The 25,072-nt window shown below is 42.9% G+C and overlaps 1 long non-coding RNA gene across 1 annotated transcript in view; it reads right to left on the bottom strand.

The window, feature by feature from the left end:
- Positions 1-16,264, bottom strand: part of LOC126996231 (uncharacterized) — a 52,122-nt gene extending 35,858 nt beyond the window's left edge. Inside the window, exons 1-2 of the long non-coding RNA XR_007751112.1 lie at positions 16,147-16,264; positions 93-142 (exon numbers count right to left, since the gene is read on the bottom strand). This is a non-coding gene — a long non-coding RNA (uncharacterized LOC126996231). The remainder of the gene's footprint in view (positions 1-92; positions 143-16,146) is intronic.
- Positions 16,265-25,072: the final 8,808 nt, after the last annotated feature.

Raw genomic sequence — 25,072 nt, 5'->3', positions numbered from 1 at the left:
TTGAAGCAAGCCTTAGGAAATAACATAGTAAACCTCAAATACAAAAAAAAAAAGTAAAATGTCTCTAAACTGCCGTTTTTTATATTACTTACCATTCCTTAGATATGTCGGTCAGCCAAGTGGTAAAGGTGAACTTGGTCTCCTGGAAAAGATCAGAAAATATTTGTCAGCATTAATAAAGTCACATAATATCCATGAATACACATACATCGCGAAAGTACTTGTGGCCCTCAACAGGTAAGACCGATGCAGGTATTTGATGTTAACATATGACAAAGGAAAAGACTGGTAACAAAGCACACTCAAGCGCATGACATCCCACCTTTACCTTACTTAGTTTAGGGTAAAGAAGGTAAGAATGGGTGGAGTAGAAAGGTAAGATGAATGAAAACAGTCCTAAACACGTAAGACTAATGAGGGTATTTGAAGTTGATATATGAGAAAGCTAAGGACAGGTGACATAGAACACTCTTGCAAGGATAACACCCCAGCTTTACCTTACCTCACTTTATGCAACAGAAGGAAATATTAACGTGACTGACAAAGGCGGTAATAAAACAAATTCAAATGCGTGTGTTTCCGAGTGTTATACGAGGAGCTCCATGTTGTTAGCGTACGATATTAGAGTGAAGACGTGAGTGTGACGTGGGGAGAGCGAGCTACGACAGAGGTACTTTAGCGATGAAAGCTGAGAACACGTAGGGTACACGACATTGCTACACAGACACACGCACGCACACACACACAGACCACCACCCCCACCCCCACCATCACCTCCACCATCACCAGTAGTAACCCTAAACCCCATTATCATCATCACCACTTCCACTAGAGTTAAAATAGAGGGTATAAGGAACGAATGAGAGAGAGAGAGAGAGAGAGAGAGAGAGAGAGAGAGAGAGAGAGAGAGAGAGAGAGAGAGAGAGAGAGAGAGAGAGAGAGAGAGAGAGAGAGAGAGAGAGAGAGAGAGAGAGAGAGAGAGAGAGAGAGAGAGAGAGAGAGAGAGAGAGAGAGAGAGAGAGAGAGAGAGAGAGACACCGCCCAAAAAATTGATATTGCGAGCCGTGAAGAAAACTTACAAATAACAACCTAAGAACACGCTGTCTCGCGGGAAACTTAATGAAAATAAGTAAGAAAATATAAATTGGGAGAAAAAAACACCCACAAAGTTAACAAGAAAAATATCTAACAGCGGCAGCAGAGGAGGAGGAAGAGGAGGAAGAGGAGGAGGAGGAGGAGGAGGAAGAGGAGATGTGGGTAGAAGAGAAGGAAGGAAGAGGAGCAAATGGAGAAAGAAAACAAAAACAAAAACAAAATACAACTGCTATCAAATAAGAAAAAAAAGAGGAGGAAGAGGAGGAGGAGGAGGAGGAAGAAGAGGAGGAGGAGGAGGAGGAGGAGGAGGAGGAGGAGAAGGAGGAGGAAAATGAGAAGTTGGCTCTGAAGGAAAAACTTAAAATGAGACTCACACACACACACACACACACACACACACACACACACACACACACACACACACACACACACACAGAGGCAACCCCCCCCCCCACACACACACACAGATACAATTAGACTCCCAATTATAATAACACACTGGAGTACTGTAGGTGACCTGAGTCTTGAGCCCAAAGTACACCTAAGAAAGGGGACGAAGGGAAGGGGAGGGAAGGAAGGCTAATAAGGGGAAGGCGATCTGGCAAAGTAATACCTGAAAATGAGGGAGAAAGAAAATGGAGAGGGATGGAAGACAATGGGAACGCGGTAGAGGATGAAGAGGAAGGGAATGATAGATATAGATAACAGAAGAATGAGAAGTAAGACTGCCAGTAAATTAGGAAAGAAAATGAAATAGGAAAAGAGAAGGAAAATGTAGATTGGGTAAGAGAGAAAATGGGAAAATGCGAAATGATAGAAAACGAAATAACTGGAAAACTTGTGAATTCGGAGAGAAAGGGAAACGGAGAGCAATAAAAGAACTGGAATGAATAAATGGATAGAGAAAATGGGAGGAAAGAAGGAAAACAAATTTAATAATAGTATGTAAACAAGTCACACTATCGAAAGTAAATAAACAAAAAAATGAACTTGCAAATATAAATGTCTTAACTTGAAATGGAAAAGCATACAAATGAGCAAGATGAGATACTGCAGAGGAATATGGAATGAGGAAGAGAATAACAAATAAAAAAATAAAAAAACATTAGTATATCAAACAAAATGGGGAGAGGAGGTGAGATGATTTTTAGCGGGTGAAAGATGAAAAGCCCGTTACTCTTCTCTGTGGCCTTGAAAATAATCATAATAGAAGCCCGATACCTTTAAGACTATGGACTTAAGTTGACTACAAGAAGCTAGTCAGTGGGTTTTGTGATCCTGGTGATAGTTTTACCCGACTTCAGCCTCTTGAACGAGAAAACCACCCATGAAAACCCGGTTACTCCTCTCTGTGGCCTTGTGAAATAGTCGTAATAGGGCCCCGATACGTTTAAGACTATGGACCTAAGTTGACTACAAGGGGCCAGTTGGTGGGTTTTGTGATCCTGGTGATAGTTTTACCCGACTTCTGCGTCTTGAACGAGAAAACCACCCATGAAAACCCGGTTACTCTTCTCTGTGGCCTTGGGAAATTGTCGAAATAGGGGCCCGATACGCTTAAGACCATGATCCTAAGTTGACTACAAGGGGCAAGTCAGTCAGTCAGTCGGTAGGGCTTCACATGGTAACTCTTGTGAACCAGTTGCTCCCCATCCGCCTTCCCCCTTCATAAATCTCCCTCCCCTCCGCTAGAAACTCCATTCAACATTAACTACACGCTGCTTCATCTGCTTCATACATCCACTGTTCTATCTGGAAAGGGTGAGCATGCAAGGGGAGAGAGAGATAGAGAGAAGAGGGAGATGAGAGGAAAATTATAGGATGATGGGAAAGGAAGGGATGGGAAGTGATGGGAATGGGATGGCATGGGATGAGAAGGGAAGGGATGGGAAAGGAAATACAATATGAAAATCAAGCGACGGAAAAAGCAGGAAAGGGAGAATGGAAGGAAAGAATAGGAGAAAAACTACTAAGGAAAAGAAATGCAGATGAGGGAAAATGAAATCATAGAGGAAAGAAAAGAATGGAGAGGAAAGGAGAGAAAGAAAGGAAGGAAGAAAATAATGGGAGAGGAGAGAAAAGGCGACATGAAAAGGAGTTGGGAGGAGAAATAAGATAAGAAAATAAGGAAAAATAAACGAAACGAGAATATAAAAGAGAATGAAAACGCAATAAAAAAAAAGAAAGAGAAAGAGGAGTAACGGATAACATAGAAAGGTTAAACGATGAGAAAGAGAAGGAGGAGAAGAAGAGGAGGAGGAGGAGGAGGAGGAGGAGGAGGAGGAGGAGGAGGAGGAGGAGGAGGACTAAGGGAAGAGGAAGGGGAAATGAAGGAGATACATAATGGCCCTTGTTAATGCTGAAGAGACGGTGAGAAGAGGGAAGATAAGAGGAAGGAGAAGGGGAGAGAAGAGGAAGGAAGTGCAAACAGGGACAAGAGGAGGAGGAGGAGGAGGAGGAGGAGGAGGACATGAGAAATAAAAGGGTAAGAGGCAAAAGAGGAGGAGGAAGAGGAGGAGGTGAGAGGTGAAGGAGGGTGGATGAAAGGAAGGAGAGAGATTAACAATATTGAGGAAAGTGGAAACAGATAAAAGAAGAAAGTGGAAAGGAAAATAAAAGGACCATTGGCGATTATGAAAAGCAAGAGAAATGAAGGAGGGAAAATAAATGAGAGGAAGAGAAGAAAAAAGTGGATGAAAGAAAGGAGAGAGATGAACAATTATTGAGGAAAGTGTAAAAAATATATAAAAGAAGAACGTGGAAAGGAAAACAAAAAGACCATTGGCGATTATGAAAAAAAAGAGAAATGAAGGACAGAGAAAATATAAATGAGAGGAAGAGAAAACAAAAAAACATAAGCGAAAAAAAATGAGAAGGTTGCAAATTTAGTAAGTAAAAAAAACACAGAAAACGGAAAGGTTGTAAATTCAATAAACAAGAAAAACAAAAAGGAAATAAGAAAAGCAAAGGAGAAAAAAGTAATAAATAAATAAAAACGAGAAGAAGGAAAGAGGAAAGCGATGGAAAGGAAATTAGTGAAAGCAAAAATACGGACACGAAAGAGATAATAGACGAGAGAGAGCGAAACTAGAGACAAAGAAAGCAAATTACTGAAGAAGGGACGAACGAAAGAAAAAACGGGAAGAAAAAATTAGGGAAAGTGAAAAAAAGGAAAAGAACGAAGGGGAGGAGAAGAGAAAAAGTGAAAAAAATAAAAAGAAGAAAAAAAGAAAGAGAAGGAAACAAGGAGAGGAAGAAAGGAAGGGAGAGAGAGAGAGAGAGAGAGAGAGAGAGAGAGAGAGAGAGAGAGAGAGAGAGAGAGAGAGAGAGAGAGAGAGAGAGAGAGAGAGAGAGAGAGAGAGAGAGAGAGAGAGAGAGAGAGAGAGAGAGAGAGAGAGAGAGAGAGAGAGAGAGAGAGAGAGAGAGAGAGAGAGAGAGAGAGAGAGAGAGAGAGAGAGAGAGAGAGAGAGAGAGAGAGAGAGAGAGAGAGAGAGAGAGAGAGAGAGAGAGAGAGAGAGAGAGACAAGAAACTCAAGAGAATGAAGGGAGAAGAAGAGTGAGAGAGAAGAAAGAGAGAGACAGGAGGGAGGAAAGGATAGAGAGAGGAAGCGAGGAAAAAGATAAAAAGAAAAATAACAAGAGGAAGAAAGAGTGAGAAAGGGGGCGAAAGAGAGCAAGAAGAAAGCCAAGAAGTGAAGGAACCAAGAAGAAAAAGAAGAGAGAAAAAAGCAACAGGAGAGAGAGAGAAAGAGAGGCAGACAGAGAAAGAGAGAGAGAGAAGAGAGTGAAGGCAATAAGCATTAAGAGAGGCGATTTGAAGGGCGTCGGGGCAGCGCTGTACGACAACTGCGAGACGACACTCCGACGGCAGCTGGTACGATAACTCACCCCAGCTGTCGTGGTGGTGGTGGTGGTGTTGGGGGTGGTAGTGGTGGTGCTGGGGTTGGTAGAGGTAGTGGTAGTGGTAGTGGTGGTGGTGGTGGTGATGGGTTCGTGTGTGTGTGTGTGTGAGAGAGAGAGAGAGAGAGAGAGAGAGAGAGAGAGAGAGAGAGAGAGAGAGAGAGAGAGAGAGAGAGAGAGAGAGAGAGAGAGAGAGAGAAATCACACGGAATGAGTCCCACAAATCTTACAGTAGTTATATATGGCGGGAAGAATGAGAGAGAGAGAGAGAGAGAGAGAGAGAGAGAGAGAGAGAGAGAGAGAGAGAGAGAGAGAGAGAGAGAGAGAGAGAGAGAGAGAGAGAGAGAAAGGAAAAGAAAGAAAGAAATCCCAACTCTCAAAGAAGTTATAATATATTAGACAAAAAATATTAGAGCAAGAAAGAGAAAAAAAATAAGAAAGAACATCACCCCCACACACACAAACACACAAACAAACGCATCCCCCTCCCCCTCCCCCCTCTGCCCTACCCCACCCCCTATAACCAAGACCCAGCCCAAGATCAATGCAGTTTTTTTTAGAGGATAAATTCGAGTCTCTTGTTCCGCTTCTGCATCTTGACGCGGCAGTGAAAAATGGTCTGTCCCGCGTGGATGGAAGGGTGGAGGAAAGAACAGGAGGGATGGAGGAAGGGGGGGAGGGAAGAGGAGGGGAAGGGAGGACTGGGAAGGGACGAGGGAGAAGAAGGGAAGGAGTAGAAGGTTAGAGGATGGGAGGGAAGAGAGGAAGGAAGGATAAGTGAAGAGGGGGCGAGGGAAGGAGAATGGGAGGGAAGGAGGAGGGGAAGGAAGGAAAGAAGGGAGGATACAGGAGGGGAAGGGAAGGAGGAGGGGAGGGAGGGGAAAGGAAGAGAAGGAAAAAGGAAGATTAGAGGAGGGGAGGGGGAGGGAAAGGAGAGAGAGAGAGAGAGAGAGAGAGAGAGAGAGAGAGAGAGAGAGAGAGAGAGAGAGAGAGAGAGAGAGAGAGAGAGAGAGAGAGAGAGAGAGAGAGAGAGAGAGAGAGAGAGAGAGAGAGAGAGGTAAAAAAAAAGGGAACAAAGAGAGGTCAAAGGGTTGGAAGGAAGGAAGGAAGGAAGGAGGAGAGGAAGGAAGGAAGGAAGGAAGGAAGGCAGGAAGGAGGAGGGGAAGAAGGGGAAAAGGAAGGAAGGAAGAAATAAGAAAACTGGAGAGTAAAAGGGAAGGAATGAAAGGAGGGAGGGGAAGGAAGAAAGGAAGAAGGGAAGAGAGAGAAAATGGAGGAGAAGAGGAAGGAGAGGAGGAGGAAGAAGAACAATAGTAGGAGTAAGATTGAAGACTAAGCCGGGTGTGACTTGGTTCAGATTCTCTCTCTCTCTCTCTCTCTCTCGACTTGCCCATCTCTATTCAAGCACCATTCTCAACTAAGCCTCCTCCTCCTCCTCCTCCTCCTCCTCCTCTTCTTCCTCCTCCTCCTTCTCCTCCTTCTATCTCTCCCTTCTCATTCTCCACCACCACCTCCTACACACCTTCCACACCTGTCTCACGTTCCCGGCAGGTGTGTTCACGTGCGCTACAGTCACCTGGGGAGTAGAGATCAAGAGGAGGAGGATGGGAGGCGCCTGACAAGAAGAGGAGGAGTGACTGGAATGGATGGAGAGGCTTGCAGGGAGAGAGGGAAGTAGAGGAGAGGATGGGAGGGAAACAGAGAGGCGTGGGAGGTAAGACTTGGTATGTAGAAGAAATAGAAGGGAAGGAGAAAGGGAAGAGAAGCTTGGAGGGAGAGGCGAAAGTAGATGACAGGAAGGAAGGGAGGGAAACAGAGAGGAGTAAGATATGCAGAAGAAATAGATGAGGGGGAGAAGAAAGAGAAGATAAGATGAGGGAGAGGTGAAAGTAGAATAGAGGAAAGAAGGAAGGGAAACGGAGAGGGGGGGAAGTGAAGGAAGAATAAGTAGGGAGAATTAAGAGAGAAGAAAGGGAGTAGACAGAGGGAAGATGCAGAGGAGAGGAAAGAAACGAAGATACATGGAGTTGAAAAGCAAGGGTAGTAAAGAAAAGGAGTGTCTAGGGAATGTTGAAGGGGAAGTAGGAGGAAGCTGAGAGAAGGAGAAGCGGGTTAGAAGAACATTAGAACATAAGGAGTCTGCAGGAGGCCTAGGACAAAGGTCAGAGCTCACTAAGACTCCTAAATCTCTAATATCTACACGGTTATTCCTGCCTACACTCAGAATACTACACTTCCCGACATTGAACTCCATCTGCCACTTCTCCGCCTGGTCATACATTCTATCAATCATACATTCAATCAATCACACATTCTGTCAACCATACATTCCGTCAACCATACATTTTGTCATCATACGTCCTTCGGCACACTAGCATGGACAACAAGAACAGAATAAAGGGAAGCAGAAAGACAGAAGGTTAAAAGGGAAGAGGAAGAAGGAGGCTAGAAAATGAAATAGTCAAAGAGGAGAGCCTAGGGAGCATTAGAGGGAAGTAAGAGGAGACAGAGAGAAGGACAATGAGTGAATGAAGCAAGAAGAGAAGAGGAGGCAAAGCGAAGATGAGGAGAAGGAAGAGGAGGAAAGGAGGGAGACAAGGAGAGATAAGTGCCTAGGGAGCTTTGGAGGGAAGGAAGGGAGTAGAGAGAAGGGAGATTGGTGAATGAAGGCAGAAAAACAGAAGAGATGAGAGAGGGGAGGAAAGAAAAAGGAAGAAGGAGAGGAAGGGAGGGAGACAAGGAGAGAATGAGTGCTTGGGGATCGCTGAATGGGCAAGGAGGGGAGGAGAAAGAGGCAGGAGAAAGGAATGAAGAAATGGTACATAATAAAGGGAAGAGATAGGAAAGGAGTAGATGCAAATAGGAAGAAGCAAAGAAAGGAATGAAGAAATAGTATGCAAAGAGAAAGGGATTGGGAAGACGTAGATGGCAATAGGAAGAACAAAGAAAAGAATGAAGAAAGAGATTGGAAAGGAGAAGAAGAATATAAGAAAAAGCGAAGGAATGATAATTGAAAGAAAAACCACTAAAGAGAAGATGTGGGGAAAAGTAGAAGGCATAAAAGAGTTAAGAGAGGAGGAGGAGGAGGAGGAGGAAGAAGAAGAAGAAGAAGAAGGCAGAGCATAAACGAATTGAGGGTTTTAAAGGGAGGAAAGAGAGAGAGAGTGGAATAAAGGAGAAGGAGGGAAGGAGGAAAGACAAGGAGTAAAACAAGGGAAGGGGAGGAAGGAAGGGAAGACAAGAAGTAGAGAAGAGAGAGGGAAGGAGGAAAGGGAGGGAAGACAAGAAATGGAGGAAAGGGTGAAGGAAAGAAGGAATAAGGGAAAGTAGGAGGAAGGAATAAGAAATGCGTAAGGAAGGAAGGAAGAAAAGGAGGAAGGGTAGAAGAGGAGAGGAAAAAGGGGGGAGGGGAGGAAAATGATACAGGAGGAAGGAAGGGAAGGAGGGAAGGAAGGGAGGGAGGAAACATTTGAGGAGGAAGGAGAAGAGGAGGAGGAAGAGGGAGGGGAGGAGGAGGATGGGGGGAAGGGAGGATGGAGGTCATGTGTGGAAGCTGTGTGGTGCTGGGGTGACGCAGAACACTATATCTACTCTCAGTGTTATTGTGTCTATGTTCCGTGTAGAAATGTGTGTGTGCAACTGTGCGTGTGTGTGTTAGTGTGTGTTTGTTTGTTTGTTTGTTTAAGTGTGTGTGTGTGTGTGTGTGTGTGTGTGTGTGTGTGTGTGTGTGTGTGTGTGTGTGTGTGTGTGTTTCTTTGTTTATCTTTATTATTTGTTTATTTATCTTTTTCTCTTGTCTTGTTTATCTTTAATTTCTCTCTCTCTCATACGAACGTTCTTGACATATATTGTTCTCTCCCTCTTTTCTCTCTCTCCTTTACTGTCTCTCATCCATGAACTCGATTCTCTCTCTCTCTCTCTCAACGCTCTCCGGAAAGATAATGGCGGCGTAAAATATGGACCAAGTTTATTGTCGCTCTGTTCATTATTGCCAACGCAGGTGACAGCTCGTAGCCCCGCGCTCCTACGTCTGGTAACGGTGCAGAGGAATGGTGGGACAGTAGGCAGGTAAACGTAAGGTGAAGGTTGGGAGTATGCGCTATGGATGCGCGTGGCAACGGAGTTCATCTCCGTGGTGGCAGCGCTGCAGGAAAAGCTGTCGTACGTCCCGAAGCGGTGCTGGACTACCAAACGTGGCCTAAGATTGATGGCACAGAGTGAATCTGCTGTGTAATTCTCCCCCGGCCTGATCACGAGCTGGGCTCGTTATCGCCAGCAAAGTACCCTTCCGACCCGAGCAAGGGTCGTTATGTCGGTCTCTGGGTACTGCCGGGACCTTCACACACCATACACCCCGTCCCCTTTGTTCCAGGAACAGTAACCGCTCCCCTCTCAGTGGAACAATCCCGGGCCTGAGCAGGGCTCGAACCTCCGCCTTCTAGACCGTGAAGTCTGGCAGCGCAGAGCTCTACCGCACGGTTGAGGGTGGGGTGGGGTGGGGGGGGGAGCAATGAGTTACTCAGTGTTATTAAGTTTAAGTAAATGGATTTCTTGATTATGAACGAAATTATGCAAGAATTATTGGGTCTGTTTATGTTGGGTGGACCCCAGATGGAATTTTGTGGTGAAGGATGGACTGAAGGAGGTTTATGGAACTGAACTGATTATGAACGAAAATATGAAGGAATTACTGGACATTTTGTGTTGAGTGGATCTGTTGTGTGTGGGCGAGGAATTTTCTGTGTCATTGATTTTGTGCAAATAGATTTCTTGATTTCTGAAAAAGAGACATGGAATTGTTCTATAAATGCTAAAATACTTTACGATGGGAGAAAATAAGAGAATTTAATACCGGCATGAATGAACTTTGACCCGTAAAATACAAGGTGCCGACAGGATGAACAGCGAAGCGTACAAACAAACAAATACGGATAATTCTCTCTCTCTCTCTCTCTCTCTCTCTCTCTCATCATCTTTTTCCTCTGTTTCATTATCTTTTTCCTCCTTTTTCTTCTCCAAGCTTGCCTCACTTTTCCTCCTCCTCCTTCTCCTCCTCCACCTCTTCCTTTTCCTCCTCTCCTTCTTTTAATCCTCCTTTCCTTCGCCTGTTTCTTACTATATTCCTTCCATTTCTCTTCACTTTCTTCCATTTTCCTTTTCCTTCCTTCCCTTTCGCCTTTTTAGTTTTGTTTGCTTTTTTATTTTCCTTCTTCCTATCTCTCCCTCTCCCTCTCTCTCCCTCTCCCTCTCCCTCTCTCTCTCTCTCTCTTTCAGCCCTGCAGGCGGAAAAACAACCTTTCAGTAATGGAAGTGAAGGCGTGGCTGCAGTTTTACTCTTGCTTCCACACCACCAAGGTCACAAAGCCAGCCTCCTCCTCCTCCTCCTCCTCTTCCTCCTCTTCCTTTTTTTAGCTCCTCTTTCTTCTTCTCCTCCATCTAGTCATCGTCATCCTCGTCCTCGTCCTCTCCCTTCTTTTCCTCCTCCTCCTCTTTCTCATTTCGTCCACCTCTGTCTTCTTGTCTTTCCTCCTTCTCCCTCTTCCTCTTCCTCTGAATCTTTAACTTTCTTCTCTTTCTCCTCTTTCTCTTCATCTTTTTCCTCTTCCTCCTTTTTCTTCTTCTGCTTCTCGAAATTCTCCTCCTCCTTCTCCTCTTCCTTCTTTTCCTCTTCTTTCTCTTCCTCCTTCTCCCTCTTTGTTTCTTCGTTCTTGTCTTTCTCTTCCTCCTACTATTTCTCGTTCTCCTCCTCTTCTTCCTCTTCCTCCTCCTCCTCCTCCTCCACTTTGCCTCTATCAGCACTTAGGGCATGCTCGCCAAAGTGCCTTAAGACCACTGCCTGGCACCCTATCTTGGCACTCCTGTCCTCTCTCTCTCTCTCTCTCTCTCGTATTATAACATTCACCATAAAAATCTTAAAATCGCCTCATATTTAACATTTTTTCGATCTCGAGAGTCTTACACTTTCTTTTTTTTTCCTTTTCATTATTCATCTCTCAACCTCACTTTATTTTCAACACGTTATGCGCTTGAGACCAACACCGTGCTCCTCCTTCTCTTCTCTCTTCCTCCTCCTCCCCCTTTTCTTCCTCCTCCTCCTCCTCTTATTCACACCGCTTTTCCGATCCTTCTTTTCTCCCCCAACTCTTAATTTCTTTCTTCTTTGGCGGTATTACGCTTATTTTTCGACGAGACTTTAATCACTTGTGTCTACCGATCGGGCTGATGGTTGGAAATTGTCAGCGTGGGATTCGAACCTACGTCCCTAAGCTCACCACGCCCGCACGCTAACCACTCAGCCATCGCCTCCACTCTGTCTATCTATCTATCTTTTTTTCTTTCTTTCTCATTGTGGTTATTAAAGGGGCTTATAAAAGTGCGTTAGTGATTTAAATATAATGTTAAGGTTTCTCTCTCTCTCTCTCTCTCTCTCTCTCTCCCTCTTATGTCTTCAATTTCAGCCTTGCTTTTCCTATAACTAAAAACACAACAACAGCCATGAGCAAAAACCGGCAGTAAGGAAGGCGCCTCAACAGGTGTCCCAATAAACAACAGCTGCTTCGCCGGCACAAAAACGGCCCTTACGCAGCATACTAACGAAGAGCGAAAAACGAGGGAGGAGGAGGCTTCTATTTTTTAATATATTTTTCTTCCTCCTTCCTCCTCTTCCCTCCGGTGAATAAATTTTTGGGGTGGATAGTTTCGTGGCCGGGAAGGAAAACGTTGAATGAAGGGGAAGGGGTGTGTGCAGGGAACGTTGAATAAGCTGGGTGGAAAACGTTTGTAGGGTGTGTTTGTGTGAAAGGGGGGGTGGGGGGGGATGATAGGTGGATAAATATAGCAGTATGGGATGTGAAGACATTGAAAGGGTGCGTGGAAAAGAAAACACACACACACACACACACACACACACACACACACACACACACACACACACACACACACACACACACACACATAAATACATAGAAAGACAAGTTACTTATATTTTTTGTTGAAGTTACGTAAGGAACAGACAAACAGATAGACAGGAAATTAGACAGGGAGACAGAGACAGACATAGACAACAACACACACAGACAGGCAGACGCGAGATAGTGACACACAAAGAGGGATATAATGAATAAAAGAAGGCCCCCAGACAGGCTTCTTCTCTCGCCTCGGGATATCCAATCAACTGTCTCCTTTGAACGGTCGTATGCAGCCACCCGGACACACGTATTACCCTCCTTGATCTACGACTATGTATCCCCCTCACCCCCTTCACCTCCTTCCTTCACCCCCTCCATACCCCCCTCACCTTCCCATTCCTCTTCCTCCTTCCTTATAACTCACACCACTCGACCTGTATCTCTCTTTCTCTCCTCCATTCCTCCCTTCATTCTTCCACCTCTCTTCTGCTTCTTCTCCTCCACGATTCTGCTACCCCCTCACCTCCTTCCTTCACCCCCTTCATATCCCCCCTCACCTTCCCATTCCTCTTCCCCCTTCCTTATAACTCACACCACTCAACCTGTATCTCTCTTTCTTTCCTCCATTCCTCCCCTCGTCTTCCACCTCTCTTCTGCTTCTTCTCATCCTCTCATCCCTCCACTCTCCCTTTCTCTCACTCCTTCCTCAAAACCTGTTTCTCTCTCTCTTTCCTCCACTTTACCAGTCTTTACTTCTCCTCTTCCTCCTCTTATCCCTTACCCCTCCTCACCTACCCCTGACAACCTATATAAGGAGATATTAAGAGAAGGAGGAAGAGGAGGGAGAGAAGGAAGAAGGACAAGTGGAGAAAAAAAGTAGAACGGAAGTAATGTAGGAATGAATGATGATTTATAACGTCTTTTTCGCTTTCTTGATAGGCAATAGGGCTTGACAAAAGAGGCCTATACAGTAGATTGACATTTTAAGTGTTTGTTAGACATAAGACGGGGCTGGTGATGTTGTAGGATGGAGGAGAATGATAAAATAAATATACCTTCTTAAAATCATCATCCCTCCTCTCACTTCCCACTTTCCCTCTCCTAACCCTCATTTTCCTTAAGCTCTGTTCCCCTTAACCCTTCATCTCATCACTCCCCTCATCCTCTCCTCTTCCATCCCTTCTTCGTATAAAAAGTCTTCCCGTTCCTTCTTCACCTTAGCTCTCTCTCTCTCTCTCTCTCTCTCTCTCTCTCTCTCTCTCTCTCTCTCTCTCTCTCTCTCTCTCTCTCTCTCATTTCTTCTTCGTATCTAAAGTCTTACCATTCCTTCTTCACCTTACTGCTCTCTTTTCTCTCTCTTTTCCTCTCCCTCTCTCTCTCTTTCTCTCTCTCTCTGACGCTCCCCTCTGTAGAAAACTTCGTTCTGCTCCCGGCGCCTCCCCTCGGCTCTCCTTCACGCCCCTCGCCGCCCACTCTTGCTCCCTTATGAGGCCGCGAAAGAGAACAAAAGAGGAAGAGAGGAATATTGGGAGAGAATGAAGGGGAAGGGAGGGAAGAGAAAGGAGGAGAGGAAGGATGAATGGCGAGGTGATGAACCAGAGACGGTGGAAGGAAAAAATGGAAATGGAAGAGGGGAAAAAATGTAAGCCACGTCAAAGGAAAAATTTAATAGAGAAAAGAAAGGAAAAAATGGAAGACTGAGGTGAATGTAAATACGTATGGAAAAAGCTCAAATTTAATAGGACAGGAAAAAGGGATGTGAAAGGAAGGTTTGAAATATATTAACACTAGCTGATGAATATTGTTAAAGAAGACGAAAAGAAGCAGAAATATATGTATGGAATAAACTCAATATTTCAAAGGACAGAGAAAGGAGAGATGAAAAGAATAATTGAAATATATTAACTGTAAAAGACGGAAAAAAATATTAAAGAAAGACGAACAAAAGGAGACTTAGGTGAATGTAAACGTATATATGGAATGACCTCAATATTTCAAAGGACAGAGAAAAAAAGAGACGAAAAAAATAACTGAAATATATTAACGGTAAAAGAAGGGAAAAAAAAAATAAAGAATGACGAACAAAAGGAGACTTAGGTGAATGTAAGCGTGTCTATGGAATGACTTCAATATTTCAAAGGACAGAGAAGAGAGAGATGAAAAAATAATTGAAATATATTAACGGTAAAAGAAGGAAATTGTTTTTAAAGAAAGACGAACAAAAGGAGACTTAGGCGAATGTAAGCGTATATATGGTTGACCTCAATATATCAAAGGACAGAGAAAAGAGAGATGAAATGAATAATTGAAATATATTGACAGCAGAAGGAAAAAAAATATTGAAGAAAGACAGACAAAAAGGAGAATGAGGTGTCCGTAAATATATGTATAAAATAACCTCAATACTTCAAAGGACAGGGAAGAGAAAGATGAAAGGAAAGTTTGAAATATATTAACACGAGATGGAAGAAAAAAATTAGTAAAGCAAGACGGAAAAAAATTAGACTGAGGTGAATGTAAACGTATATATGGAACAACGTCAATAATTCAAAGGACAGGGAAAAAGAGAGAGAAAAAGAATAATTGAAATATATGAACACTAGAAGAAGGAAAAAACTGTCATAGGAAGAGAAATATAAATTTAAAACACTGGTAGTTACGTATATATATGAAATTCCAATACGTGGCGTGAATGTACGAATACCCCCCCCCCAAAAAAAAAAAAAAAAAAAACTTGAAAAAAATAAATAAAAAGTGGTTCCCCAACTTACAAAGGGGTCAGTGGCAGAGGTGAAGTTGAGAACGAAAAATTAAAAAAAAAAACTAGGTCAGAAAATAAGTTCTCAGCACAACGCGGCTTAACTTTACGCCGCGTAGCTTCGTATAAATCCCCTCATCCTCCCCTCTCCTCCCCTCCCCTCCCCTCCCCTCCCCCTCCTCTTGCACCCCTTCCCCACAGCCTCACTTCCCTTTATCTCCTTCTCTCGCCTCTTATAACACAACTATTTTCCCCTCCCCTCCCCTTCCCTTCTGAACGCTCATCCAACACCTCCTTCTCCTTCCTCTCCTCTCCCCCTTACTTCTCCTCCCCACAGCTTCACTTCCCCTCATTTCCCTTGTCTCTCACCTCTTATACTACACCTCTTCTTCCCTTCCCTTACTTTCCCTCCCCTGAGCCTCACTTCCCCTCACATCCCCTTCTCTCCAACCCTCCTTTCCCTTCCCCTCCCCTCCTCTCCTTCCCCTTCCTCCCCATATCTCTCCTCTTAAACTACAACTCTTTTTCCATTCCCCTAACCTCACCTCTCTTCACCTATCCTTATATCCTCTCCCCTCTCCTTCCCTCCCCTCTTCCCCTCGCCCTTCCCCTTACTTAACGAGCCCCGGGTGTGTCGTCGCCCGCTCCCCTCAGCTCCCTGCGGCCCGGCGTTAGTTCCGCCTCTGTAGCACTCTATTACTCCGCCTCTTTCTCCTTTTCCTTTCAGTATTATTCGGTTCAAATTTAAGGTTATTAGGTCATTACTATATTTCTCTAACGCGGCTTTTCACGTAGGCCCATTTGCTCTATTACAGGTAACGTATAGGCCTAGCATTACACCACTGGACGTTCAAATAGCAGCTTTTCTTGGCCATAAATGATGTAATTGATTCTACATGGTGCTGGAAACTGCCTGAAGACTTGTAAATGGTGTAAGAACGTTTGTGATATCCTCTCTGATACCACTAGCTTCCCTACCTCACTCCCCCACCCCGCCCTACCTTTCCTTCTTTCATAACCTGTGGAAAGGACTGTGTGGTGATTTAAGGGAACGTGAAGGAAGGGACAGCAAAGTGGAAGGGAGGTAGTTATATAGCGATTGTAGTAAAGGAAAGTAGTAGTAGAGGATTGGTAGTTGTGAAGTAACGATGGTAGTAAAGTGATGGTTGTAAAGTATAGTACTCAAGAGATGGTAGTTGATAATGGTAGGTAAGTGATGGTGGTTAAGTTATCGTAGCAGTCAAGTGCAGTAGAATGAAACTACTAGCACAGTTGTAGGTACAGGAGTGATAGGGGGGGTGATACTGAGGCATGGATGATTGTAGTAGTAGTAGTAGTAGTAGTAGTAGTAGTAGTAGAAGACATAATAATAGAGACACTAGTAGTTGATGTAGTGACAGCAAAAATATAAATCAAAGTGACAACACGAAAGAGAACAACAACAGAGAGAAGTAAATCAATATAACAAAACAGTTCATCCTTTACCTTTGCCCTTCGCGGTCCTGGCTCATCTCCCCACGCCGGGACTTGCGACAAAGGGTGGTCACAACGGCTTGCTTGATAGTCTCCACTTGACCAATGACACGACGGAACGGTGAGCATCTGTAAGAGGAAGAGGAGTGAGTGTCTAATCATGCATGCTGGGTAGTAAGAAATTTTGGGGGTGGGTTGATGGGGAGGAACTCGTGGAAAATACTGAATACAAAGCAGCCATGTCCTTATCAATTCATTACCTGGCCAAATACATGTACGTGGACAATACATCTCTATCTATAAATCTATTAATGAGTACCTATCTTTCTATCTATCTATTACCTATTATCTATCTTGCAATCTTCTCTGGGCTGTTACCTCCTCCCAGCTGGTTCGTGGGCGCTGCTATCCGTCTATACAACTATTAATGTGTACCTATCTGTCTATCTATTCACTTGATACTTACCATCTCACTACACCAATCAGCACGCCGCGCCGGTCTTCGCATAACGCACACTGCACACTAAGTAAATAACACACAACGTCAGTACTACACGCGCGAGTCAACCACCGGTACTGAGGAGGCGCCAGCGGGTAAGTCTCCGTTGCTCAAGGGATTCGTGCTGACCCGGTGGATTCGAAACTCGAGTTCAAATCTTATCAGTAATACTCACCATCAACATTATATTAGAAGTGCCTACCCAGTGAGGACATTCCCTACGTCCCACAATCTAAGAACACACATAACGTCATCACATTCTTAGGGGTCATATGTCCTTGTGTCAACGTACAGCATCGTTCCTAACTAGCGAGCTGAGGCACGAGTCGAACCATCGGTCAGTGTTGCCACCAGGAGCTCCCAATAGCTTACCTGCTCGTTGTCATTACCTGCGTGACTAGATCGTCCAACTCATCCTAATTTCTATGACTAAGCAGAGGGATGAGACAGTCATTTGGTGATTTATGTTTGCAGGTCAAATAGTAGTGCGTAGTGTGTGTATATTTCATTCAGGTTTATGGCTAGGTCCGAGATAAGTAACTAGAGCGAGGGTGGCGGATTGGGGGATGTGTGGAAGGCAGAGAGGGGCAGGGACGGGATGCAGCGGGGCTAGTCAAACCAATGATTCTAGAGTATATGAATGGGCAATCTAATGTAAAAGCTTGGAGGCCGCCCGTGGCGACATATATGGGGCCTCCGAGAAACCAAACGTGAAAGAGTAGTTTTATAGGGGTGACTCAATACTCTTTTTTTCTTCTTATATTTCCGTTGATTAACTATAAAGGATACGTATATCTGACGCTGTATATGTAACACGTATATATCATTATTTTTATTCGATTATCTATGGGAAATTTTTCATGTGCTTGTGGCAAGAGAATCTACAGCCTTGGAGTAATAAACTACTAGTAATAGTTTGGTCCATTATTTTTCTTAAGCTTGTATTGTGCTGGTTGAACAGACGAGAAAAATACATGACAATCGGCTGGTGTTTGATTGTTGCAGCGTACTGTCATCTGGAATACTGACTCACTGACTCATCTACGTCCTCAGTACTTGATAATCATGGGAGTAAAATAAGATAAATACAACACTAGTAGTAAACACGAATAAGAGCTTTGTCCCTAACAGTTACCAGCCAAACGAGTGAACCGTCATAGCGGAGAAAACGGTTCCTGGATTCAAAACACTCCCTTGTCCCAGCCTGCCAGATTTTCTCTCGCCTCTCGTCTATTCTACCCGCACAACACACACTCATTCTGCCCTTACTAACCGTCTGCCATCGCTAGGACGTAAGATGTTGGAGAAATCAAGGCGGTAGCTTCTTTTCTTGACACAAAACAGGCGAGAATTGTGTTGAGTAGGGGCCATGACACCGCGGCGGCCATCGAAAACGGCCTGCAGGGCGGCGGAGTTGTCAACGCGGAGTTATCCATCAATTTTCCTACATTCTCTCTTTCTTGACATGGGAAACTATTAATAAAAAGCATGACGGGCTATTTTTTTTTTTTTAACACACACTGAAATCATTTGGGAGCTTGATCACTTATAAAAGCACTAGATCCACAGAGGAGCATATGATATTAGAAAAAGGGGTTGCCAGACTAGCCATTTTCAGGGCAAACACCTATATTTTGTCTGTTTTCAAGCGTTTGGAATAAAATCACAAAATCTGGCTCAAAATTGTCCTTTTTTACAGTGATTGGGCTGCATAAGAGTATGAAGAGAGTATCAAGACACCTCTGCACCCGAAATTGACCTCTCTTTTGGCCGCTCTTTACTTTTCTCCTTTTATGGGAGGAACAGCGACTAGCGGGCTTTTTTTCCCTCCCTTTATTTTGACGTTGCCCTTGAGCTACTACCTTTGCTGTAAAATAAACGAGTAGAACATAAAATCATTGGCTATATGTGTCTGGACATATGCGTTGGTAGGCAGACATATATATTTTTTTTTCGTTAAAGGAGGCAGTTCAAGGACGAAAAATACAAGAAAAGAATAACTCAGAAAAAAGCTCGGTCATCACTGCCGCTAATACAACACAATACAATAGTTATAATGTATTTCTAGGTTCATCAGCGTACATTCGACATCTCCCCCTACCTATTCACCAGTTAATATGTACCCAACTATTTATCTACCTACCTTTTAATTACCTAATAATCGTCTACTGGGTATTAAGTTCGCCCTGCAAGTCCCTGAAGGCTGCTATCCGTCTATACAACTATTAATATGAACCTGTCTATCTATCTATACTTCTATCTATCTATATATACAATTATCAATGTGTACCTATCTATCTATTTACCTGTTATCTATCTGGCAATCTTCTACGGGCTATTATCTTCGCCCAGCTGGTTCACGGGCGCCGCTATAAGTCAGGGAGGCATTTTTCCATCTATCGCGGCATGCTCTCCTTCGCCCCGAGCATGGTAGCAAAAAATGGACCATCCGCCGCCCCTCCCTCGCGCCTCCATCACGTGAATGACTAATTTCTTAATGGGGTCACTTTTTCCCGTAATGTTTCATCGTTGGTAAGGGTCCTTGTGGTTCGTTCAGGTCCTCTACTCTCTTTCCTTCCTCCTCTCTCTTCACTCTTTTCCTTTTCTTCTAATCTTTTTTTTGTCATCCGCTTTCCTTTTTCCTTCCTTTCACTCTTTTTCTTCCCTCTCCTTCCTCCCTTTCCCTCTTTTTCTTTCCTTCGTCCCTCCCTTTCCTCTTTTCCTTCCCTTCGTCCCTTCGCTCCCTTCTTCTTCTTCTTCTTCTTCTTCTTCTTCTTCGAGAGAGAGAGAGTTGATATGAATCTCTCTCTCTCTCTCTCTCTCTCTCTCTCTCTCTCACGATTCAGCATATACGATTTTTACGACTATGAATGAAAAAAAAACGATATCTGTCTCCACGTGTTCATTGGCAACCTTATAACAAAACATTCGGACGCTGCAATACAACGTAAAAAAATAAAAGAAAGTCTGAATGCGTTACACATCACGCTAATTAATTCCACTTCTTTATTTTGCAACGGCTTTCACTAATGATGTTGTTGTATGATGTTAGTGAATGCAAACAAGTGGAAAAAAAAAGAAGTTAAGTTTATAGCAGAATGAAGATACTGGAAGAATGTTGAGTAGAAATTAAGGAGAAAAAGAAGAAAGAGAGGAACGAATGGAGAGAGAAGAGAAAAGGAGATGAATGAGATAGAATGAGATAAACAAAGGGAATAATAAACGTAAAGGGGAGAGAAAAAAAGGGATGAAAGAGCTGGCAATCTCCAAGAATCAAAAGGTAAAAAATGTAAACAAAATATGGAAGTAACTGAGTGTATTGTTAAGAAAGAGGATTTTTTCAGTGTCAATCGTTCGTTTTATTAAATATTTCGTTCAATTTTGGTGTTATATTTATTAATGGAAGAATAGTAGATATCTTCAAACAATATAAACAGTAAGTAAAAAGCCTGAATCCAATATAAAGTTAGAGTCAGGTTCCTTTTTCCACGTCAATCGCTCGTCCAATCCTCTATTTCATTCAATTTCGGCGTTACATATATGAATTAACGAAAAGAATTATTAGATATCTTCACACAATATCACCAGTAAATAAAAGAAGCCTGAAACATAATAAGGTAGAGTTAACTTCCTTTTTCAATGTCAATCGCACGTTTTAACATACATTTCATTTGATTTTGGCGTTACATATATGAATCAACGTAAAAAATCATTAGCTATCTTCACACAATATACAGTACGACCTATATTTTGCTCTCTTTCATATATCTCGTTAGTTTTCCATTTGATTTTGTGACAGAGAGATCAAAGCCAATACGGATCAAATTTAATACACACTTTATGAACCGGGACAGTCAGTAACCTTCATTTTTTTCAGTATCTTTCGTCCACGTTGATACATTATTTGTTACTTTTTGGAGGCAGAGGACGAAGAGATGAAGGGAGGGAGGGAGGAAGGACTCAGTGGGAATAAACAGAAGACTCAGAAATGAGGGAAGAAAGGATGTAACAGAGAGATGGAAGAGGCTATGGAGATGGAGGAAGACTGATAAGAACTTTTCAATATTGAGGAGGAGGATTAGGAGGAGGAGAAAGAAGAGGAGGAGGACTAAGACGAGGACGAGGAGAACGAGGAGAAAGAAACGGAAAAAAACCCAGAATGAATATATGAATAGACGAAGATAAAAAATAAATTAAGAGACTAAAAATAAAGGAAGGAAGGAAAAAAATGTCGAGAACGTAGACAAGGAAAAAGAAGACAAGGAAGATAAAATAATAAAAAGAAAACAAAAGGTAAATATGGATAGATAGAGAAGACAATAAAGGAAACTAAAAAAAGCAAAGGAAGAAAGCGAAAAAAATATTCCTCCTAAAAAATAAAGATAAATAAAACAGTTAAAACAATAAATACAAAATGTAATTAAACACATCATTTAAAACCCCAGTAATTTCCTTGCCTTTTAAAATACCTCTCCTCCATGAAGCCATTATAAAACATCATCACTCTTACATACCAAACTAATAAAACGAACAAAAATAACACACAAAAAAAACGAAAATCAACGTGGAATCAATTAAACCTCAATCCCATTTTCTTCCTCCATTGCGACTCTTTAAGCCATCAAAGAAAACGGAGGCAATCTGAGGGGAGTGATTGAAGGGGAAGCTTAGGCAGAACGTAATACTCTAATTTAATGTGCAGGAGCGTCACCCGTCTCTTAGAAAGACATTTATGGGGTTTCTAAGAGGGTATTGAAGAGATTGTTTAAGTGGTATCGAATGCTATTGCTTTGATCCTCCTCTCTCTCTCTCTCTCTCTCTCTCTCTCTCTCTCTCTCTCTCTCTCTCTCTCTCTCTCTCTCTCTCTCTCTCTCTCTCTCTCTCTCTCTCTCTCTCTCTCCCTCCACTTTCCTCCTCCTCCTCCTCCTCCTCCCCCTCCTCCTCCTCCTCCTTTTCCTCCTCCTCCTCCTCTTCAACCTCAGGGCATTCAGCCAATCACATTAGGCGTTATCTAATAAGACTTGCCGTGATTGGTCAGACGCCGCGACCTGTTCAAAACCTCTTCTCTTCTCTTCTCTTCTCTTCTCTTCTCTTCTCTCTCTCTCTCTCTCTCTCTCTCTCTCTCTCAATACATCTTTCCGTTCATCTGTAAGGCAAAGGCAATGAAAAAGAAGTTGCAGAGTCGGATTGTGAAGACGTGGAAGACGAATCCTTCTCCTGACAACGGCGGAGGAAGAGAAGAAATGAAAAACACGGGAGTGGCATGGGAAAGACTTGGTACTTTTTGCATGCCGGCACGAGAACGTTCAAAATACTCCTGTGACGGTTAATATTATTCCTAAACGAGTTCATCTCTCTATCTCGCTTACAGACACACACACACACACACACACACACACACACACACACACACACACACACGGCTCCAATTGCTCAGCGGTCAAAGCTCTGCGCTGCTTAGCCTAATCGGGAGGGTACTTGCTGGGCGAAGACGAGTCCAGCTCATGATCAGGATGTGGGGAATTACGCACAGGGAACGAGGAAGGAAGGCAGGGATGGAGGGAAGGTACGAAAAAGATTGATCACATTCCTTGATAAGATAACGAGCAAAGTGTATTATGTCTGCCTGTCCGTGGAAAGCCTTTGAGTCATCAGAGAGATTTTTGAACCGTCCTTCTGTGATGCCGCTGATACTGATGCTGCTGCCAACTGCGCAAACTCTCTCTCTCTCTCTCTCTCTCTCTCTCTCTCTCTCTCTCTCTCTCTCTCTCTCTCTCTCTCTCACACACACACACACACACATAAACACACACACTTTCTGTACTTTTTTTTCGTGATAACTACACTTAAGAAAATAAAAGAAAGCAAAAACTGGAGGCAGAGGAAAACAGGAAGGAAAGGAAGAAATAGTGGAGAGAATAGGAATGGAGAAGAGGAAAAGGAGGAGGAGGAGGAGGAGGAGGAGGAGGAGGAGGAGGAGGAGGAGGATTAAGAAGAAGAAGAAGAACAGAAGAAAGACGAAGCGAAAAACAAAAACGTGGAACAGAGAGAGAGAGAGAGAGAGAGAGAGAGAGAGAGAGAGAGAGAGAGAGAGAGAGAGAACAAAGATGAGGATAACGTCGAAGAGGAACAGAAGAAAAAGAAGGAGGAAGAGGAGGAAGAAGAAGAAAAGGATGCAGACGAAGAAAAAAAAACCGATGAAGCAAGAGAGAAAACAAAAATGAGGACGTCAAACGAAAACAGAAATAGAAGAAACACGAGGAGGAGGAGGAGGAGGAGGAGGAGGAGGAGGAGGAGGAAGATGAGGTGTCCGGGAGGGAGTCTTCTTTCAGTGGAGGAGAATTCCGTGCAAGACTGCGGAGGGAGAGAAGGACAATAAACCCGAGTAATGAAAGATGCCGAGGATTCTAGTGGTGGTGGTGGTGGTGGTGGTGGAGGTGGTGGTGGTGGTGGTGGTGGAGCTAAGAACGGTACTCCTTCATCTTACTTCTCTTTCACCTCTCCTCCACATTCTCTCTCTCTCTCTCTCTCTCTCTCTCTCTCTCTCTCTCTCTCTCTCTCTCTCTCTCTCTCTCTCTCTCTTAGCCTGGCGATGACAAGAAGTTAATCCTCGTGTTATTGAGACATACACTTAAGGGAAGAGGAGGAGGAGGAGGAGGAGGAGGAGGAAGAGGAGGAGAAAGGTGAGTTATTGCTTAAGGGATGAGTGTATTACATGGGAGGAAAATTTGTCTTGATGAGGAGGAAGAAGAGGAGGAAACATGGAAACATGGACTAGCAGGCAGCAGAAAGCCTGTTGGCTCATTACTAGGCTGCCTGCGTTCAGTGATTTAATCAATCCGTTTGCCACAGGAGAGGAAGAGGAGGAGGAGGAGGAGGAGGAGGAGGAGGAAAAATTAACAAGGTAGGGAGAAGTAATGGTGTCTTAGAATACAAGAAAGAAAGCGGAAGAAAAAGAAGAAGAAGAAGAAGAAGAAGAAGAAGAAGAAGAAGAAAAAGAAGATAGAAGAAGAAAATGGAGGAAATAGACAGAAAAAAGGAAGAAGAAAAAGGAAAATGATCATGCAGGGAAATTAAAACAAAACACTAATAAGACGTTTATTTGAGGTTCCAAACACGAAAAAACAACACAAAAACAGAACTCAAACGTTTATGTAAGATTCAAAACACAAAAACAAAACAAAAACACTATTTTTATGAGAATCCAATAATAGAAACAAAACAAAAAACACGATTCAAACGTTTAGATAAGATTCAGGACACAAGAACAACACAAAACAAAAACACAATTCAAACGTCTATGTAAGATTCAAAACACAAAACAAAACAAAACAGCACGAAAACAATACAAAAAAAATACAATTCAAACGTCTATGTAAGATTCAGAACAAAAAAACACAACAAAACAACACAAACACAATGCAAAAAACACAATTCAAACGTTTATGTAAGATTCAGGACATAAAACAAAGGAAAACAACACAAAAACAATAAAAAAAAGTGAAAAAAACACAATTCAAACGTTTATGTAAGATTGAAAACACAAAAACAAAACAGCACAAAAACAATACAAAAAACACAATTCAAACGTTGATGTGACATTCCAAACACTAAGACAGGACAAAACAACGTAAAAACAATACAAAAAACACAATTCAAACGTTTATATAAGATTCAAAACACAAAAACAACACAAAACAACACAAAAACAACACAAAACAACACAAAAACGATACAAAAAACATAATTCAAGCGTTTATGTAAGATTCAGAACACAAAAACAACACAAAACAACACAAAAACAATGAAAAAAACATAATACAAACGTTTACGAGACATTCCAAACACGAAGACATGACAAAACAACAGAGGGAAGGTAAAACAAGATCAGGTAGACAGCGAGGTAACTGACATCTGGACGAGGCGCTGAGGGGAACACTACACCCAGCACACATACGAGACACACTACACCTCCTCCTCCTCCTCCTTCACTTCTCCTTCCTCCTTCTCCTCCTCGACCTCTTCTTTGACTTTTTCTTCTTCTTCTTCTTTTTCTTCGTATTCTTCCTCCTCCTCCTTCTCGATTTTTTTTTGTTTTTGTTCTTGTTCTGCTTTTTATTCTTCTTCTGCGACTTCAATTTCTACTTCGACTTATTCTTCTTCTTCATTTTCCTCTTTCAATTTATTTTACGTCATCTTTATCTTTTGTATATTCTATTCTTTCTTGCCATTATAATGATCATTTTCTACTTTACCTACGATGCAGAATCCTAAGGAACACAACACTCAACACCCACACGAGACACATTACACCTCCTCCACCTCCACTTCTCCTTCCTCCTCCTCCTCCTCCTCCTTGACATTTTCGTTGTCTTCATGGTATTCCTCTCGTTCTTCTTCTTCTTCTTCTTCTTCTTCTTCTTCTTCTTCTTCTTCTTC

Source organism: Eriocheir sinensis, chromosome 9 (genome assembly GCF_024679095.1).
Source record: "Eriocheir sinensis breed Jianghai 21 chromosome 9, ASM2467909v1, whole genome shotgun sequence".
Lineage (NCBI taxonomy): Eukaryota > Metazoa > Arthropoda > Malacostraca > Decapoda > Varunidae > Eriocheir > Eriocheir sinensis.
Note: the sequence above shows the minus strand (reverse complement) of the source record. Positions and strands in the feature narration are given on the sequence as shown.